Source organism: Erinaceus europaeus, chromosome 10 (assembly GCF_950295315.1).
Source record: "Erinaceus europaeus chromosome 10, mEriEur2.1, whole genome shotgun sequence".
Taxonomy (NCBI): Eukaryota; Metazoa; Chordata; class Mammalia; order Eulipotyphla; family Erinaceidae; genus Erinaceus; species Erinaceus europaeus.
In genome coordinates this window covers 49,128,415-49,145,213 of record NC_080171.1, presented here as the reverse complement: position 1 = coordinate 49,145,213, position 16,799 = coordinate 49,128,415, and positions in this window count along the sequence as shown.

The window sequence follows — 16,799 nt, the reverse complement described above, 5'->3', positions numbered from 1 at the left end:
GTCTGGTTGTCTTTCTTGTTCTTGTTTTCAATAAGACATAAGGATGAAGTAGATATGTCTCTCCACTCAGAGAAAAAAAAGGCTAATATTTAGGCATGTGCACCTGAACTTACTATAGTACTTACCAACGGCATACAGAGACTTTGCTAAGCCCACTGAGTGACAACTACCTCTGCCCTTTCTCCAGAACTTTTCAACTTCCCAATGAATGATCTAGCACAAAGTTGACCATCTTAATGGATTAGGCCATGTACTTTAGCCATTACCTATCTTTAATATCATCTGTGGACCGAGTACATTGGCAAAAAGCAACTCTATGTAGGATAGACAGAAGGATAATAGAAAATCATCAGGTCATTAGAGTCCTATGCTCCATGAAAAGGGCAGCTACTAAAAAGTGAATCAGAATGTGGGATTTGTTTGACTAGGTCTTCTGATTTCTCAAGGGGAAATAAATTTGTGTTCTTACATAAAATCTCCTAATGAAATTCTTTCCTCATTCAAACAATGTAAGGGGAAAATAGTATGCCTCCTTGGTCCAAAACTTCTGAGACCTAGAAGAGGACTAGTGCTAGAACCTCTACATTCTGCACCCCAAAAACAACCTAGATCCATACTCCCAGCAGGGGAGAAGTGATAGGAGAAAAAAGATGAGGGCTTTGAACTCCAGCTCCATCAGTACCCAAAGAGAGAGGAAGAAAAGGAGAGGAACATATGGAGATAGTAATGGTGTCATGAGTAACCTGGAGGGGAAGAGAGGATTAGGTCAGGAAGAAAAATGGGACAATCATGCAAACGTGTAGACAGATAGTTGTAGAGACTGTGGTTGGCCCATATCTATATATAACCTTAGGGAAACTGTGGTGACTCGTAGTGGGGCAACTGAAGATTTAGAACCCTGGTGATGGGAATGGAGTAGATTTATACCCCTGTTGACATGTAATTTTGTTAATCAATATAAAATCACTAATAATTTTTAAAGAGGACTAGTATTTATTTATTATTTATTTATAAAAAAGAAACACTGACAAAACCATAGGGTAAGAGGGGTACAACTCCACACAATTCCCACCACCAGAACTCCATATCCCATCCCCTCCCTTGATAGCTTTCCAATTCTTTAACCCTCTGGGAGTATGGACCCAACGTCATTGTGGGATGCAGAAGGTGGAGGGACTGGCTTCTGTAATTGCTTCCCCGCTGAACATGGGCTTTAACAGGTCAATCCATACTCCCAGCCTGCTTCTCTCTTTTCCTAGTGGGGAAGGGCTCTGGGGAAGCACAGCTCCAGGACACATTGGTGGGGTTGTCTGTCCAGGGAAGTCTGGTTAGCATCATGCTAGCATCTGAAACCTGGTGGCTGAAAAGAGAGTTAACATATAAAGCCAAATAAGTTGCTGGCTAATCATGAACCTAAAGGCTGGAATAGTGCAGATGAAGAGTTGAGGAGGTCTCCATTTTGTAGATAGCTAGTAGGCATATTTTAGTTATATTTCAAAGGGCCTGTGGCTATACTAGTTTTTTTTTTTTCCCTGAGCCTAAAATCTGATATACAGGTGGATCCTAGTTATTGTCTGGGGAGATGATGTCATAGCTGGAAAATGGACCAGAAAGCCAGATCAGGGAAGAGAGTAGCTCCCAAATTTGAGAAATGTGTATAAATATTGTTGACTGTAAATCCCATCGATTTGATGTGATCTGGGGCCCATATTCAGCCTAGGAGCCTATGTGACCTCTGCATCACTGTAGATCCGACTTCACATTCTGTGGTCATCAGAAGGACATTCCAAGCTGCCCCAGTATCAGGACCCATCTTCCTCAGGTGTAGCATAGAGTATTTTGTCCATCCTCCCTTCAGAGGATAAAACATTATCTACCATTGTTGATTTAAGTTATGGGCAAGGTCCTATGGGGGTCTGCAAAGGGGTCTGTTTTGTTGTTCCTGATATAGATGATGGGTAACAATGGAAAGAGAGAGGTTTATTCTAGATCTAGGCCCATCATGTCTGTCTGGGAATCTCAGGACTCCCCGACTAGGGCCCCAACTGATGGGGTGGCCTGATAGTGACTAAAGAGTCATCATTAAAGTGTGCCAGTCTCTTGCCCTTATTCAGCTTTTGCAGGAGGACTAGTATTTAAGTAACTTGTGACAGGGGCAAAACTCAAGCCCCAAGCCCTTGATTACCCCACCGAGGGAGGTCTTATTCTCTTTAAAGTTTAGAGAACTTTCTTTTTTCTCAGTGACCCTAGATAACACCAAAAGCCCTTCAAGAGGAATGTGTAAACTGCATACCCTAAGAAGTAGAAATTTAAACAATTTTTACTTGACAATTTTTTCCAACCAGGATTATTGCTGGGGGCTTAGTGTCTACATGAGGAATACACCACTCCCAGTAGTCATATTTTCCTTTTCTCTCTCTCTCTTTCTTTTTTTATTATTTTTTTTTACTGTCTTTACCTATTTATTGGATAGAGACAGCCAGAAATTTAGAGGAGGAGGGGAGATAGAGAGGAAGAGATAACAGAGAGACACCTGCAGACCAGATTCACCACTCACAAAGCTTTCTCCCTGCAGGTGAGGACCCGGGGCTCAAATTTGGGTCCTTGTGCGCTGTAATATGTGCACTCAACCAGGTGCACCACCACCCAGCCCCTCTCTATCATTCCTCCCTTCTTTCCTTCCTTTCTTCTTTTTTTAAATTTTTTCTCTCCTATTATCTTTTTTCTTTCTTTCTTTTTTCCTTTGCTAGAGAGAAGGAAAGAGGTAGGGGGAAAGAGAAAAAGAAAAACACCTGATACATTGCTCCACTGCTTGTGAACTACTCCCCTCCATAAGTGGGAGCCAGGGCTTGAGCCTAGGTCCTTGAGTATGATGATGTGTATGTACACTCTGTGAGGTAGTGTATGTACACTCTGTGAGGTACACCACAGTTAACCCCTAGTTTGAAAACATTTTACACTGATGATTTTTTTCCTCCAATGAAAAAATAAGGACTCTTCTCTGAAAATGAATATAAGATTGGAAAGATGACCAATTGTACATAGATAACAGAGGCCTTGTGCAAAGTTTGTCTCTTTCTGGTTGGAATTGCCTTTAAACAAAGAGCATGATGGGATTTTAACATATGGGAATAACTCAAAGCAGAGTACAAAAGCATCCAAGTCTGAAAAAAGCTTCACTATTAGGGGAGATCTGATTTTAATGAATTTCTAGCTTCATATAAGCCTGAGATCAGTCTTTCCTTTTCAGATATGTCCTTTACCTTTGTTCTTAGGCAAGGTTATACCCAGCATGAAGTCTAGTATTTATAAATTGGTTCTATTCACAGATTAATTCATATTTATTGAGTATATATTAAGGGCTAGACAAAAATCCCCAAATATCTTTTATTATCACTCTTACCACTCACACTGCTAATCGTAGATTTAAGAAAAAAAAGTCATTGTGCTCTTTCTTCTTAAGTTTAAAGAAAAATTCTTAACTGTCCTGGATTCAGAACTAGGGTTACATAGATAATTAAATTGCCCCTGACCTTAAGACTACAAGGACCATTATTAATAAATAACCTCAGAAAATGTTTTGGGTATGCTCTGGTGAGGGATTCCTTGAGTCAGATCGTAGGGTGAGAGGAAAGAGTTTTCATTGCAAATCTGATATTGAGCTGAGCCTTAAGGAATGATCAAGGACTTTTAAAACTAAAAGGAAAAGGAGGTCTTTCTCAGCAAAGAAAACAGTTGAAGAGCGCACAAAGTCTGAAAGTGTGCTGGATGATTGGATATAGTGATTGGATCCAGATAGTCAGGGACACAAGAGGAAAGCAGAGAAAAATCTGTCTGGGCTCTTACATACTGTCTGACATAGTTGAGAACATAGCTTCTTAAGTGAAGATAAAGACACCACCAAGAGCCAGATCATATACCACTTTATGTATGTTATAGGAAGATAACTTTGCCTTCATAAGACTGGTGAAGGAAATAATTGAAGATTAATAATCAATCAAATGACTGTGCAGGTGTTTTTTTATGGTTAAAATATTGGATTTAAACGGTAGCAGCTAAAATTCGAAAGGAAAAGCCAAATTTGAAAATCTTTTAAGGTAGAAGTAATGAAGGATGACTATTTGGAACAGAAAGTGGAAAGAGTAGAAGTTAAATAAAACTCTTGTGATCCAGGAGGTGGCGCAGTGGATAAGGCATTGGACTCTCAAGCATAAATAAGGTCCTGAGTTCAATCCCTGGTAGCACATGTACCAGAATGATGGTTCTTTCTCTCCTCCTATCCTTCTAAAGAAATAAATAAGGTATTTGTTTTTAAAAATCAAATAAAAATCTCTAGCTTCAGTAGCACAGTAGGTTAAGCGCATGTGGTGCAAAGCGCAAGGACTGGAGTAAGGATCCCAGTTAGAGCCTCTGGCTCCCCACCTGCAAGGGAGTCGCTTCACAGGCAGTGAAGCAGGTCTGCAGGTGTCTTTCTCTCCCCCTCTGTCTTCCCCTCCTCTCTCCATTTCTCTCTGTCCTATCCAACAACGATTACATCAGTAACAACAACAACAACAACTACAACAACAATGAAAACAAGGACAACAAAAAGGAAATATTTTTTAAAAAGACAAAAAAAAAGAAAAGAAAAATTAAAAAATCTCTAACTTGTGTGCAGGTGTGAATTTAAATGCCATTTATTAAGACATAAGGGAGGGACCAAGAGATAGCTCACCAGGTAGTTCATGTGCCTTGCCATGTTCACAGCCCAGGATAAATCCCTGGAATTACATAAAAGTATTCCAACACTGGAGGAAGCTCTTATCCTGTCACTCTTCCTTCTGTCTCTCTATGAATGAAAAATTCAGTTATGGAGTGATAAAATTGTTCATGAATGAGATTCTAGGTGTACACACACAGTAGAACTTTTGGAGGATGGAAGAAGGGAAAGGTGTGGTCAGTGGCTGATTGAATTCTGGCTTGGAGATGTTAAGTCTGAAGTGTATTCAAAGACTCTACTAGGTAAACTTTACAAAGAAGAAATGGGAAACTGGAAATTGGACTCAGAAGAATTATCAGCTATAAGCCTGACACATACAGATATACTCAGAAGATGACTTTAAATGGTGTAGAGAAAAACTACTTACCCAGAGGACTCTGTTTGTTGACAAAAGAAAAAAAATTTAAAAACTGCTAGTAAAGCATCACTTAAACCAGCTTCTACATCATTTTCTTTTAGAGAACATCATAGAAAGAGCACCAAACTTGGAATCCTGAAGTCACAGGCCTGAGTTTAGGTCATGCTTCTTACTAGATGAATGACTTTGGTCAAATTATTATAAATAACTTATGTGATTTGAGATAAAGACTTTTTTTTTGAGACGTAGGAATATGAAGGGGAAAAAAACTTTGTCCTGTAAGAGCTTAGATTTCCCTTTATATAAAATAATACATTTCAATGAGATACTGTAAGAAAAAAACACCCTACGTGGTGTTTGATGCCATCGAAGTTACTGAACATTTGTCATCACTGTGTATCAAGCACTTTCTGTTCACTCACTTAATTCTTATTTCTATAAAGCAGGTACTAATGTTGTCCCAATATGTTGTTAGAAAAATTGAACTTTGAGGAAGGGATAAAAGGGAGTGAAAGAGCATTCGGATCCTGGTACATGACGGTAGAAAAGGACCTAAGTTGAGTGTGAGAGTATTTTGCAGACACCTATAACAGAGAGATGAGAAATGGTACCCATGTGTCAACAATTGTATGGTAAACCACTGCTCCCCACCCTACCCCCACCACAATAAGATTATTTGAAGAAAAAAATTAAAAGAAAATTGAGCTTGGATCCCTTGCCCAAATTCATTAGCAAGAGTTATCTGACTACCCAAATGTAGTACTTTCTCTATTTTCTTTTGTCAAAACCAAATAAGTGGAGTAGACATGAATACTTTCTCTCTTAATGCCCTAAAATATGAGTAAATGAACTAGAAGATATCATTCAAGAAAACTAACAGTTGAGATAAATTGCATACTAACTTCAGGATAATTATAATTCAACATAGTCAAGATAGTATTGGTATGGTTTTTTAAGTGATCATAAGAATCACTGAACCAAGCATAATGCCATACAAATGGGCATCAGCTCATATTTGACCAAGTCTACATAGTCGTTCAGGCTGGTCCTGGCTCTGTTTTCTTTTCAATCTAAGATCAGTTTTTGGATGCAAGTGGAGAAAACAATTTAGTGAATCAATCTTGGAATTAAAAGATTTTTTGAGGTAATTGTTTACCCATAAAAATAATATAATACAAGACCTGGAGGTAGCACACTGGATTAAGCACATATAGTGTGAAGCCCAAGGACCTTTGGAGGGATCTCTGTTTGAGCCCTCCCCACTCCCTACCTGCAGAGGGTCACTTCGCAAGCGGTAAAGAAGGTCTGCAGATGTCTGTCTTTCTCTCTTCCTCTCTATCTTCTCCTCCTCTCTCAATTTCTCTCTGTCCTATCCAACAACAACAGCAGCAACAACAGCAATGGAAAAAATGGCTGCCAGGAGCAATGGATTCTAGTGCAGGCACCGGGACCCAGCTATAACCCTGGAGGCAATAATAATAATAACAATAATTATAATAATAATATACAGCTACAGAAAAATCAGCCTGGAGTGAGAATCTTTACCATTCTACTGCTTTTCCTGTCTTCTTCTTTGCTATCACTCTGATTCTTCCTCTCCATTCCTATCACACTGCCCTAGTTCAGGTTCTCTTAATTCCTTCCCTGGATCCCATGTAACCCTGTTTCTCCACTGACAACCATGACCACAATTTCCCAAGCCTTTACCTCATTAAGTAGCCCACCCACCCCATTTCCTAAAATGTATGCCCATATGTATGTCTGAAGATCAGTCACTTAAAACTTTTGACCTTCACATTTAATTTAGCTCCCAAATGTACCATAGTATTTGATGCCTCTGGTTCTTTGTACTTGGCAATCCCTCTGATTGGCATACTTACTTTTTCTAAAGTTCAGGTGATGAATGCCTACTCACCTCTAAGCACACAGTCTAACAGTAATGAAAGTTTCCGCACAGGAGACTTTCCATGTTCTGATCTTTGTATATTATACATTCTGTTTATTATGAAATCTGCTATACTCAATGTCTTTAATTATTAACATACTTCTCCAGTTGCTTAAAAGAATGTCCTTTATCTGGTACACCTCTGTATCTTCACCCCTAGAGGATCCCTGGAACATATAATAGGAGCTCAATCAATAATTTTGTGTTAAATATAATTGATTCCAGAACTGGGGAGATAGCATAGTGGTTATATGAAAGACTTTCATGCCTAAGGCTCCAAGGTCACAGTTTCAATCCTGGCACCACCATAAGCTATAGCTGAGCAGTGCTCTGGTAAAAATAAATATGTGAGTAATTAAAATAAATAGAATTTAATCAAATTGTTATTAGTATAGCCAGTATGGCTAGAGGACTCTTGCAGGAGTATAATTTGTTCATAGATGTTAGTTAGTGCATGGAGTGGTGGAAGGTGAGAGACAGCCAAATTCCTTGCTGATTTTAAAGAGAAGAAAAGATTGGTTTATTTTCTCTAAAATAGGAACTAAGAAAAAAAAATTTTAAAGGCTGGAGGAAACTGAAATGTATTCACTTAGTTACTGTTGGATGCCAGAGACTGGGATTTTAATGCAGGCCAAACCCACTTATCACAGAGGACTCTGACAAATTTTCTGGGAAAAGTAAGAGAAATGAATAAAATTAAAACCTGTGGTCAGAAGGTTACAGAAAGGAAAGGCATACATTTCTTCTAGGGGATAGGAAGTGGTCTTGTCTTCCGCAGCAGGGCTGTCTAATAAATCTGGAGAGTTTTATTGACTTCATAGGCGCAAAAATAACCACCCAGAGAAGACATCGGGTTTCACTTATTTTTTTGGAAAGTAATTTTTCACAGACGCAAGGTTAAAAGAAAGTGGTTGCACGGGCCTCGGTTGTGGTGCTGTGTCTTCTGGTATGCGTAATGCAACTGGATCTCAACTCTGGGACGATGCCCAGTTTCAGAGGCCTAAGCCTCTGTTGAAAGCAATGAGGACAGAGTGTTGCCAAACCTTTATGTATGCAACTGTAGATCGATTGTCTTAGTGCAAGCATAGACTTTGATCAAGAGCGTCTGGAGGGAGGAGTTTCATTAAATGTTCTTTTCAACCCTTCATTTCTACAGCTTTTACTTCTGCTTGTTCTGAAGTCTACCACAGACCCCAAATGGCCCTGACCAAAAAAAAAAAAAAAAATCCCCCTCCCCCAACTCTAGTCAACTCTAAGGCCACCATCCTGACTGGCAAGGAGGGAGTTCTTGAGTGCAAAAGACACACAGTTGAGAAGGTTTTGTACCTACTCTCTAGTTTTTGGTCTCATGTTAGACTATCCAAAGAGAAAAAAATGCTTGTAACTCTCCACATCTTGCCTCATGTCTGTGATTCATTAGGAAAACTTAAAAACTTCTCCTACAGAAAGACAAGCTTTTCTAAAGAAAGGTTTTGATAACAATGTATATTTGTTGAATGAGTACATCCTTTAAAAAAAAAAAGAGAGAGAGAAAAGAAAGAAAGGAAGAAAGAGAAATTCAGCAGGTCTTGAAGGTTTAAATGTTTCTGATCTCTTTTCAATTGTCTTCATAACTGTGGAAAAGATGGCAACTAGGAAATATTCCAGACATTTTACAACTTTCATGCTAAATTCTCATAGTGAACCTGCAGAAAACTTCTGCGAGGCAAGAAAAACAGGAGGGCAAAGGGGTATCATATTTCTTCTTTAAATCAACAGGGACACAGATCAAGCAGTTGTGGTCTTAGCCTAGTTGATGATAGCAAAGCTGCTGATGTGTGGAAGGCCACCTTACCCTTGGAGGTCCCAGCAGTTGCCTTGAAATTGAACTGTAGTTGGGAGATGAATTGCATTGGAATGAGAATCATGAAATAAAATCTATAAACACTCCATCTAAAATAATCACCTTATCATGCTGATGACAAAAATTAATGAGTGGTTTTGAAAAGTATTTTTAGCAACAGAATCCTTTTTCAAAGGCTCTTGAATAATAAAATAGCAAGTGTCTATTAAGTTGTTGGCATGTGCAGGGTACTGGGCTTAGCACTTTTATGCATAGAATTATTAAATTTAATTTTACTACTATAAAATAAGCATTGTGATCATATCTGTTTTATAGGCAGAGGAAAAAAAAAAAAAAGAACATCTTACTCAGATAACACAATCACAGTATGTAGCCTACCATGTGAAAACAGATCAAATCAGGACCCTTGTGGGATTAGGAGTGAAGTATCAAGAACCTCTAATTCTCTCCTGCCTTATCCTTTGATCAGTTTTCCCTGATTCTCTAAAGCAAGCCCAAAGTTTTGTAGAGGGCAGTATTTCAAAATCTCTTGATTGGCTAACTCCTAAGGTTGCTTTCTGATTTAATGACCAGTTATCCCAGTTCCAGAGATATAAACAATAGTAACCCTCAACATGGGTGCCTAATGACTAGGTATGAGTAGTTCTTATTCATCTTTAGTCAGCTGATTCAACATCACTTTTCAAATGTCATAAACAATAGACGTTTCAATAGACGTTATCTTGCTTCAGTAACCATAGGGATGAAATCAAGAAATTATGCAGATATAAGCACTCTGGTGCTAGAAGTATAAAGTGTTCCTTACATGAAAACAACAGTGCTGTGGTCAGGACAGATATGTATTTCCTAACTGATAAATTTTTCAATAATTAACACATTTGCATATACATTCACCTTGGTAAATACTGTCTCTAATAGGACAGCCCTCTCCCCAACTACACACAACATTGAGTGTTAGAATGTCCACCTCCTCTCATGTTAGCTAGCTGTCTGTTGGGGTTTGGCTCACTCAGAACAGGAGGTTCATCAAGGAAAGGAGATTTTTGATCTCTTTGTTAGCTCTTCACAAAGAGAAAAACTCCACAGGCTGAACCTCTTAACTCTTAACTCACATCAGACATCCCCAAATTGCATGAATAAAATGTTTAAGAGGGGTGGGGTAGCAGGCTCTTTCTTACAGTGTGGTTAAGGGGGGGTGTAAATCAGTATAAAATTATTGCAGGGCAATTTGGTAATAGCTATTAAAAATGAAATGCTCGTACCCTTTGGCCCAATAATAATTCACCTTCTGGGAATTCATCATAGAGAAATACTCCTACAACTGCTCAAAGATGTTAAGTGTAAAATGATGCTTGCAAGAATATTTGTTACAGGGAAAACTGGAAAGAAACCAAATGCGCATTAACAAGCAATTGGTTAGGGAAAGTGTAGTTGAACTACACTGTACAATGGAGTCATTAAAAAAAAAAACAGGCTAAAAGAGGTCATTGTAGGCTGGAGAGGTGAGAACAAAAAAAAATTGTTGTAGAGACTGATGCAAAGATATCGAGGACAAATTGCTAAGTGTAGAAGATTATATTTTAGGTTTGGGGCTATAATCCCACTTTTGTAAAATGATAGATAAAAATATTAGTAATAGGGAGTCGGGCTGTAGCACAGCAGGTTAAGCGCAGGTGGCGCAAAGCACAAGGACCGGCATAAGGATCCCGGTTCGAACCCTGGCTCCCCACCTGCAGGGGAGTCGCTTCACAGGCGGTGAAGCAGGTCTGCAGGTGTCTATCTTTCTCTCCTCCTCTCTGTCTTCTCCTCCTCTCTCCATTTCTCTGTCCTATCCAACAACGACAACAACAATAATAACTACAACAATAAAACAACAAGGGCAACAAAAGGGAATAAATAAATAAAATAAATATTTAAAATATATATATATATTAGTAATACCTTTAAAATGTGGTTTTCTCAGCTGTGTGACATTATGAACGTTTTTTTTTTCTTTCTATTTCTTCCCCTTCTCCTCCTGTATTTCTTTCTCTATTTACTTATCTTCATGAAATAAAGAGAAAGACAAAGAGGAAGAGAGGGAAAGACCACAGCACAGCTGAACTGTAGCTTATGATAGTGTCAGGGATTCAGCCTGGGACCTCTGTGATTTCAGTCAGGCAAGTCTACTATGCTACTATTCTGCTATCTCTCTGGCCCAGATTTTCACTCTTTATACTGTATATTATCATAACATTTCAAATTATTTATGTGTGTATATGTATATTCATTTATGTGTAAGCTGGGTGGTAGCGTACCTGGTTGAGCACACATGTTACAGTGTGCAAGGACCCGGTTTCGAGCCCCCAGTCCTGAGTTCGAGCCCCCAGTCCTGAGTTCAAGCCCCCAGTCCCCACCTGCAGAGGGACAGTTTCACGAGTCCTGAAGTAGGGCTTAAGATATCTCTCTGTCTCTTTCCCTATCTCCCCATTCCTTTCAATGTCTGGCTGTCTCTATCCAATAAAAATAAAGATTAAAAAACATTAAAAATAAATAAATAAGTGAATAAATGTTTATGTGTCCTACTGCTTTAAGATCCTTGTTAGGAAAAATATGGAAGCCTAGTACGAATCCATAACTTTACTGAAACTCAGAACAAAACTCACTGGAAGAGTGATGTTGCTTAACAAAAAGAGGACTACCTGTGGAAATTCTGATCTTCAGAGTATAGAAGCTATTGTCAGCACACAATGGGATGGTCTTTCAAAGAAAGCTACGGAGAATGGATTCAACAACAGTTAGTTTTAGAACCTCTGTAGTCCTTGAGAGGATATCTAAAGACTCAATGTAATAGGTTTTATACTTAATTTGTGACTTATCAGGGGTGGAGAGTATCAAATCAGTAAAAGATTAAAAGACATTTCTGTTTAATTTTTACACTTTTATCAAGTTAGATTGTGGTGCAATACCTAACTCAGGGTTATATTCCCATCTTGGGGACTGAGATAAGTGAAGAGTAAATAAAGCCTATTGCTTAAAAAAATTAAAGGAACTCTTTAATTGGGGGAAAAAAAAACATAAAATTAAGCACATGATTTAAGAAGGGTCTCCTGAGAATGAAAGGACCGTTAAGTTAATGGAAGTTCATGGAACTTCTCAGAAACTCACTCTTCTCTGACTCAGAGTTTTAAACCACAATAAATTGGAAGGGTAATGGGCACACTTGTTTTTCTTTAACAATAATCTTGCCAAAGAAGAGTTTCCATCTCACATGTGGTGGGAGTTAGAGGCAGCACCCTGAGCCCTGGGAGACTGGAGATCTAGACTCTTTGGGGGATACTTGGGTTTGTGTAGATGCATCAGCTCTGTTTGTTGACAATGGCAGGCACCCAATTCTTGATGCTCATAAAAATATGGCAGTCGGAGCTGGAAAAGATATATTAGGTCATCAATCCAGATTTGAGTCCAAAACAGGATGGTTCACTACTATAGTCATTCCAAGCTGTTGTCCAGTTTGGAAATGTCTGGAGGGCTCGAATCTTCGAAGTCTACTCATTTCCTCCTGTTCCTAAGCAAATAATGAAGTGTTTGATGAAAAAAAATTACAATTGGAGTCACAAATTGCTTAATTATATTTTATTTTTCACCAAGATTTATATCAGAGTTTTCCACATGAAGAAAACAATTTAGTGTAAAGAAATTCTTGTATCTCTGGCATAAAGTTGCCATCAGGGAACAAATCACTGATTTTTTCCGGTTCCTTGTATTTCAACTTTGGTGGTGAGTTTCTGTTTAGTTTAAGAAAAAAAAAAAAGAATATTTACTTGGATTCTGTTTAGCCAGTATTATCAAGAATGAGTAATATTTAAAAGCTTTTTGTTCTGGAAAGAAAGAGACTTGCTAAATTTTTGAGTTTCTTCTGTCCTTGTTAAGCTTGATGCTTTCACAATTTATATATTGTATAAACCTTCTCTATGAGAGTAGAAAAACTGGAAAATCTAAAAGCTAAGTTTTTATTTTTGCATGTTTTCCTTTAAATCCATATTGATAATGATCCCAGCCCCAAAAGATTTCAGTGAACACTTTTTGTTAGTTGAGGAGGATTGTTCTAAACTTAGAGAGGAGTAGATCTGAGCTAATAATTTCTTGATTGACATTCTTTTTTTTTAATATTTACTTATTCCCTTTTGTTGCCCTTGTTTTATTGTTGTAGTAATTGTTGTTGTTGTTATTGATGTCGTCGTTGTTACATAGGGCAGAGAGAAATGGAGAGAGGAGGGGAAGACAGAGAAGGAGAGAGAAAGACACCTGCAGACTTACTTCATCGCCTGTGAAGCAACTCCCCTGCAGGTGGGGAGCCAGGGGCTCGAACCGGGATCCTTATGCTGGTCATTAACGCTTTAGGCCACATGCGCTTAACCCGCTGCGCTACCACTACCTCCAGTTCCCTTGATTGACGTTCTTACAAAATCTTATTCCCGTGGGAGGGTGGTGGCATCACTGGTTGAGCGCACATGTTACAATATGCAGGGTCCCAGGTTCCAGCCCCCAGTCCCCACCAGCAGGGGGAAAGCTTTGTGAGTGGTAAAGCAAAACTGCTGGTCTCTCTCTCTCTCTCTCTCCCTCTCTCTCTTCCTCTCTCTTCTTCCTTCTCTACCTGCCCCTAAGTCTTTTATTTCTGGCTGCCTCTATCTAATAAATAAGGATAATAAAAAATAAAAACAAATAACATTGTATTCCCTATGTATTACTGCGTGGGAGGGGGGGGTGTTTGTTAAGTGTTTAATGGGAGGAAATACATATCTTCAAAATATTCCAAAATGCGATCTTCATCTCCTTCTTCTTCTCTCCTCCTCCTTTTCCTCCTCCTTCTTTTTCAAATTGTTTTTAATATTTATTTATTCATTCCCTTTTGTTGCCCTTGTTTTATTGTTGTAGTTATTATTGTTGTTGTTGTTGTTATTGATGTCGTCGTTGTTGGATAGGACAGAGAGAAATGGAGAGAGGAGGAGAAGACAGAGATGAGAGAAAGACAGACACCTGCAGACCTGCTTCACCACTTGTGAAGCGGCTCCCCTACAGGTGGGGAGCCGGATGCTGGAACCGGGATCCTTACACCGTTCCTTGCGCTTTGCGCCACTTGCGCTTAACCCACTGCGCTACCCCCCCCCCACTCCCGTTCTTCTTCTAATAATCAGTGCTACTAGCAAATGCAAAGTGCATTTGGTTAAGTTGTATACATTTTTTTAACATTTACATTTAAAAGTTCATTTTAAATTAAGACAAGGAAGGCTAGTTTAGTAATGGGCTCTTTTAATCATAAGCAACTCTCAAAAATTTTTTTGAAAGTTCCAAAGATGAATTAGCAATTAATCAACTATCAAGAAACCAGCTACAAATGCTATTAGAGTTAAACTTAGTTGAGTTTAATTAGATTTTCAAAGTTGCCTGGGAATTCATCCAAAATGTGCTCATCAAAAAAAAAAAAAAGTACTTGAAAGCAGAGGAAAGGAATAAGCTTGTAGGAGACAAAATTAATTTTAAACATCTTGAACTGGAAAAACAATTAAAGATAGAAATACTAAAGGTAAAGTAATCTTTATTTTCACTTTAAAAAAGATTTTGCGAAATTGGGTGGTGGTGCACTAGCTTAAGCTCATAGGATCTACCAGCAGTGGGTTAAGCCCACGTGGCTGCAAAGTGCAAGGACCCGCTTAAGGTTCCCGGTTCCAGACCCCGGCTCCTCACCTGCAGGGGAGTCGCTTCACAGGCGGTGAAGCAGGTCTTCAGGTGTCTATCTTTCTCTCCCCCTCTCTGTCTTCCGCTGCTCTTCTCTCCACTTCTCTCTGTCTTATCCAACAACGAAGACATAAATAACAACAATCAATTACAACAACAATAACTACAACAATAAAACAACAAGGGTAACAAAAGGGAATAAATAAATAAATACAAAAATTAAAAAAAAAAAGCTCATAGGATCCATGCACATGAATCCCGGTTTGAGCCCCACTCCCCATTTTCAGAGGGACACTTGACAGTGAAGTAGGTCTGCAGATGTCTCTCTATCTCTCTCCCCCTTTATTTCCTCTTCCAATCTCCCCCTGTCCTATTAAAAAAAAAAACAGAAAGAAAAGCAAGGGCTTGGGTTCAAGCCCCTGTTCCCCACCTGCAGGAGGGGAGCTTCATGAGTGGTAAAGAAGGGCTGTAGTGACTCTCTCTCTCTCTCTCTCTCTCTCTCCCTTTCTACATCCCCTCCCCTTCTCAATTTCTCTCTGGCTCTAATAAATAAAAATAAATAATAATAAATAAAAATTAAAAAATGGCTGCTAAGTGTGGTAGATTAGTAATGCTGGCACTGAGCCCCAGTAGGAACCCTGATGACAGAAAATAAATAAATATACAAACAAATAAGAGTTTAGTGATTACAGTGCACAAAGACCTGGATTCAAGCCCCCAACCCCCACCTGCAGGTGGGTATTTCACCAATAGTGAAGCAATGTTGGACTTTCTCTCTCTCTCCCTCTGTGTGTGTGTGTGTGTGTGTGTGTGTGTGTGTGTGTGTGTGTGTGTGTGTATGTGTCCATTGTGTGTCTCTCCATTTCCTCTCGATTTCTGTCTTTATCCAAAATAAATAACTAAAAATATTTTATAAAGATTCATTTAAAAAAGGTTAATGAGTATGTCTGTCACTAAAGTTTTCTGTGGCTTGCTCCTTTCAGACACATGTTTACCCACAAATCATAAAAGATAAGAAAAAAATAAAATCCTAAAATAAAAAATTACCAAAGGTATTGAAAGCTACTCTAAAATATTTACCCAACACTCAAATTTTCTGTTTTCTAAAGAATTGCTTTATAATTTATGAGTATATGTGAATGTAATCTCATAAAAAAGTTAAAATATTTCAACTGTGCATTAAAAAAATTCTCTTTAGGGAGAATAAGGGAATTACATAACTTTACTACTGTTCGAATATATATGGTATATATATATATATATATATATATATATATATATACACACACACACACACATATATATATATATATATATATATATATATGGATATATACAACTTAGTGCTTTTGGTATTATTATTAATTGTCCTATACTAAACTCCTTGCTGGAAAGTACACTTTAAACTCTTTTTATTTAAAAAAAATATTTATGTTTTCCTAAATCATTTACATGGGGTTGTTAATAGTTTACAGTACAGTTGTTGACACATGTGCACCATTTCTTTATTTTATTTTATCTCATTTTATTAGCGATTTAATAATGATAGACAAGATTGTGGGATAAGAGGGGTACAATTCCATACAGTTTCCACTACCAGAGTTCCATATCTCATTCCTTCCATTGGAAGCTTCCCTATTCTTTATCCCTCTGGATTTATGGATGAAAGATCTTTATGAGATGCAGAAGGTGGAGTTCTGGTTTCTGTAACTGCTTCTCCGCTGGACATGGGCATTGACCCATCATCCATACCCCCTGCCTGTCTCTATCTTTCCCTGATGGGGTAGGGCTCTGTGGAGGTAAGGTTCCAAGATACACTGGTGAGGTCATCTGCCCAGGAAAGTCAGGTTGGCGTCACTGTAGCATTTGCAAGTTGGTAGCTAAAAAGGATTAAGGTAAAAGGCAGCACTTTTTTTTTTAAATAATCAGGAACCTAAAGGTAAGAATATAGCAGATGATATTTGAAGTCTTCATTTTTGAAAAGGCTAGGAAGTCTATTTTAAGTATATTCCATGGGACCCATAACTTTAATAATTTTTGCCTGAGCTGAACAGCTAACAACATGCAGGTGGGCTAAAAGTATTGTCTGGGAAGATGGTGTCAGACATAAAAATGGGACTAGAAAGCTGGATAAGGGCAGAGAGTAGCTCCCAAATATGGGGAAAGTATATAAATA